The sequence below is a fragment of the Magnolia sinica genome, chromosome 12, assembly GCF_029962835.1.
Source record: "Magnolia sinica isolate HGM2019 chromosome 12, MsV1, whole genome shotgun sequence".
NCBI classification, from domain to species: Eukaryota; Viridiplantae; Streptophyta; class Magnoliopsida; order Magnoliales; family Magnoliaceae; genus Magnolia; species Magnolia sinica.
The window spans coordinates 52,980,195-52,985,358 of NC_080584.1; the positions used below are offsets into that span (position 1 = coordinate 52,980,195).

General features: G+C 35.1%; 1 non-coding gene across 1 annotated transcript; it reads right to left on the bottom strand.

The window, feature by feature from the left end:
• Positions 1–2,622: 2,622 nt before the first annotated feature.
• On the bottom strand, positions 2,623–2,729 carry LOC131222175 (small nucleolar RNA R71). Its single transcript, XR_009159883.1, has one exon. It is a non-coding gene; the product is annotated as a small nucleolar RNA R71 (small nucleolar RNA).
• Positions 2,730–5,164: the final 2,435 nt, after the last annotated feature.

Consider the following 5,164-nt stretch of genomic DNA (forward strand, 5'->3'; position numbering starts at 1 on the left):
TTAACTACAAATTAAGTAAGTTTTAGCTACGGATTAAATTTGTAGCATTTTAGCTACGGTTTATATCCGTAACCAAAAACTTTCAAAGTCCGTAGCCTTTGCTCGATTTTTGGTAGTTTTCATTTGCACCAAAAATCCTCTCAAATGCTGTTAAGGGTCAAATATTGCATATTATCCCCTATTTATATCTTGGTTTTATGAACATGATAATACTTAATGATCTATTTTACTCATGTTTGTGTTGCAAGGTGAATTTAAGAACTTGAATTGAAAATGGTGCTAAAAGAATGGATTTGATGCTCAAGAATCACCAAGGCATGGGATAGATATTAGGACACCAAGATTGAAGAATTCACATGCCAAAGATCTAAGAAAACCAAGTGAGGAATGAAGAGAATTAAAAATTTAAAGTGAAGAAAAGGAATCCTAAAATCGTCCTAAAAAAAACATATTCTGAAACTCTGGGTTATTTTATGAAATTGTGCAAAGTTAAGTCTATTTTGAAAAACTGCGCAGAGTGAAGTCTATTTTAGTAAACTGTGTAAATTTGAGGTGGTTTCCGAATTTTTCAAATTAGTTTGAAGGAGGGAGTTCCCCACTTATAAATAAAGCTTCTCAGGGCATTCCTAAGCATCATTCAAAGCATTCAAGAGTAAGATTTAGGGTATTTTAGAGAGTTTTCAACTTTATTAAAGTTTTATAAATTATTATTCTTTTGTTTTAAATCTTTTCTATTTATATTTATTTCTTTCTTGTTGCTTTTCTATTTTGCAATTTAGTTATGTTTTTCTAGTTCCCTCTAACCCAATCTAGAAGGGAAGTACATTGGTTTAATGATTTTATAAATTATGATGATTAATTGTTTTTAATGATGAGTTGAATGGTGTATACATGTTATTAATTATTTAGGTTTAGGTTTTTAATCCTCATGTGAGATCTATATATTTCCATCATATGAGATCCATATTGATGGATAGGCTTAACTTACATTAGTTAGATTTTTTAGATGAGAGATGTTCTCAATTTGCTACATTTCTTTGATTCATTATATCATAGATATTGAATGCTTAAAATCACCGGCGCTTGAGAATATATATCAATGATGCTAATCCATGATTCTCTAATTTTTTATATCATTTATTAAAATATTTAAACTATTTTATTTTTTGATTAGGCTGACCATAATGCTCAAATCCTAGTTGTGTTATTAATGTCATCACGACTTATGAAACATTAACATATGTATTGAACTTTGAAGCTTGGGTGTTGTTTTCAAATTAATTGAATTCCATACATTCAAAACTTTTAAAATCATTTCATTTGTTTAGTTTCCATTACATAATTAATTTTGCATTTGATTTTCTCATTTTCATAAATCATCTCTCTGTGGGATCGACCCTTGTATTCACAAGATATTACTCACGAATCTCTGCACTTGTAGGCAAGTAATCAAAATTTTGGCACTATTGCCGGGGAGAGACGGAGATAGATTAGATCTGTGCAAGGTAGCTAAGGTAAGTTCTTTTCTAAAACCTCTAAAATTTCTGTAGATTTTCTGTTTTACTTTAAAAGTAAATTCAGTTAGGTCTTTCAAGCACTAATTGTGACATAAGGTTGTCCTGCTTGAGATTTTATTACCCAAGTGCTATGGTTGTCCTACCACTGCTGTTTGATCACAAAGATCATTCTTAAATCAATTTTCCAGATTAACATAATTAATTTCTGCATTAGTTTTACTCTTCTTTTTTTTTACTTTGTGGTTTGAACTCTTATGGTCAGCTCTGCCACCTGAGTTTTTGATTTATTTTGCTTTATGGTTTGAACTCTTTTGGTCAGCTCAGCTGCCTGGGTTGTTGATTTATTTTGCTTTGTGGATTGAACTCTTCTGGTCGGCTCTGCCGCCTAGGCTGTTGGATTATTTTACTTTGTGGATTGAACTCTCATGATCAGCTCTGCCGCCTGGGTTGTTGGATTTATTTTGTTTTTACTTTAAGTATCATACTTGCTATTTAAAGTAATGTTTTTTTTTTTGTGCGGTGTGAATGGTTTATGTTCCGTTAGAGTAGAGATTAAAACAATCGACTCTCCTCCGAAGGTGGACTAATCTCATGCGTTAATCAGTCATTTAGGAGAGGCAGTCAACACAACTTGGACCCAGTTGATAATGTAAATCTAAATTTGCCAGATCCAACTATAAACAGAGAAAATCAATGTAATCATCCTCTTGAGGATGAAAATGAAGTTCATAGGAATGTGTTAAACCAACCACGAACTTTACGTGAACATTTATACCATAAGAGATCAACTTTACCATCTTGCATAGTGTTCCCTGCTCATACAGGGAACATTGATTTTAAACCAGGTGTGATTCAATTGATTCATAAATTTCATGGCTTGGATTTTGAAAGCCCCTACTTGCACCTCAAGGACTTTAAGGAAGTGATTGCAACATTACAAGTAAACAATGGCAATAGGGATGTACTCAAACTTAGGTTATTCTCATTTTCTCTAAATGAACGGGCCAAAGCATGACTCAACTCTCTAATACCTCATACCATCACTATATGGCAAACCTTAAGTACAGAGTTTTTGAAAAAATTCTTTCCCGAGCACAAAACAAATGCACTAAAATAGGAAATCATGTCGTTCTCCCAAAAGGAGAATGAACTATTTTTCCAAGCTTGGGAGCGCTTCAAAGACCTTCTACTCACTTGCCCACATCATGGTTATGAACCATGACACTTGATTGATACGTTCCAAAAGGGGCTCACCATGGATACCCGTTAGTTCATAGAGATTATGTGTAGTGGAACCTTTCTTGACAAAGATCATAATGAGGCTTGGGATTTTCTAGACATGTTAGTGGAGAATACTCAGACATGGGATGTCTTTCATAAACAGATCAAACTATACCCATTCCTAGAGAGAAAGTGGGGATGCATGTCCTACGAGAGGACGACCTTAATGAAATATTCACTACATTATCTAGAAAGGTCGAAGCGTTAGAAATTAGGAAGGTTGATATGGTTAAAGAAAACACTTCCTTAGGTAATTTTTGTAGCATTTGTGGTAGTGCAGACTATGACACAAAGGATTGTCCAATAATCCAAGTTGTACAAAATATCACGTATGGCCATGGTGAAGTAAATGCTATAAATAACTACCAAAGGTGAGTTATGCAACCAATGGGAAACACGTACAATCCAAATTGGCGTAACCATTCTAATTTTAGTTGAAGAAATGAACCACAAATTAATGCGCCCAATGCACCTCAAGTGCCTCCACAAAACAACTTCTTTAGGGCACCTAACAATGCACCATATGTGCCCCCACCAAAGTGATCATCTGTGGAGGATGCATTGACCGCATTCATCAACTCTCAAGGTTAAATGAATTAGTCTTTAATACAATCAAATCAGGAATTAAAAACGGTCATGGCTAGGATTGAGACTCAACTAAATGCTAGGGAAAAAGGCACCCTTCCTTCTCAACCTGTGCCACACCCTAGAAATACACATTTCATTGGAGACTTAAATTCAAGCGAGTTACATTATGAACAAGTCAGGGCCATCATTACCTTGAGAAGTAAAAAAGAGGTCGATAACAAGATAATGCGACCAGTAGAAATACCAGAGGATGAGCTATCGTCTTAAGAGAATAATAAACCGGCTATAGTTCAAGAGCCGCAACAACAAAAGGATAAAGAGACTAAGTCACATGAGCCTCCAGTTTCGTTCCCATCTATACTTTAGAACCCGACTGTCCCTATGAAATATCAAGAGGTGTTGGATGTGCTCCAAAAGGTTATTGTCAATATTCCTCTGCTTGATGTCATTAAACAAATTTCATCATATGCTAAATATCTCAAGGACTTGTGCACTGTAAAGAGAAAATTAAATGTGCACAAGAAGGCCTTCCTCACTGAGAAAGTGAGCACTATCATTTAGAAAAGTGTCGTACCCAAATACAAAGACCCGCGAAGTCCCACTATTCCTTGTATTATTGGAAATTTTCAAATTGAGCATGCTTTGCTAGATTTGGGTGCAAGTGTCAACTTAGTACCTTAATCGGTTTACAAACAAATGGGGTTAGGAGAGCTTAAATCAACCATGATTACACTCCAACTCACTGACCGCTCCATTAAGGTACCAAGGGAAATCTTAGAGGATGTGTTAGTCGAAGTGGAGCAATTCTACTTCCCTATGGATTTTATTGTACTAGACACTTACGAACCTCTACACTTGGAGGCAAGCAATTAAATGCACAAAGACAGGATCTCATATATAAAGAAATCGAATTCCAATGGTCATAAAAATTGGAGAAATGGCTAGCCTTCATTTGTACAAAATTTAGATTTGGTTGCACTGAATTAGACAGGAAATTCGCTAGACAGACCTAGGTACTTTCGGTCGCACCAAAGGTGGTCTTTAGTCACATCAAAAGTGGTCTTCGGTCTAACCGAAGATGGCATTTGGTTGTAGCGAAACTACTTAGAATTTTGTCCAACCCACTGTCTTGTTGTAGCCGTTTTTAGTTGGACCGAAGGTGGGTTTGGTGGGACTAAAGGTTTACTGAAATTGTGCAAATTTTTCAGTAACAAGGGATCTCTAAAGCCACCCTACGGATGTTTACAATTTAGGCTCCTATAGCTTACGGGATAATTAATAAAAGGTTTACCTATTAGGTTTAAGATCATCTTAAGGTTTAGATTCTTTTGGATTAGGGGTTAGGGTCATAAAGGCACCATTTTTACTTGTTCCTTGTTCATTAATGCTTCACCTTTACTTGTGTCTTCGTTCTTTAGCTTCCAAGGGCTCAATCGACTATATGAGACAAGACTTACATGATAAACAAATAAGGTGCATAAATTAGTGCACTAACACAAATTAGTAGCCTAGTGACACCTTTGTCACTCATGCCACTCTCCTAACTCTAGAAATGATCATACTCATTTGATTGATTGAATTTTCAATAGTCCTCGAACTGTCCAAAGATCAAAGCTTTTCCGAACTCTGAAGAGTAGTTTAGTCTCATTTGAGTAGGGTGTTTATAAAGGTGTAAATTGTTTACATGTTATTCTATTTGGCTTTTGAGTGGTAATTTGTTTATAAGTACATAGATTATGTGTTTGGTTAACTTGTAAAGTATTTATAATGTATAAATT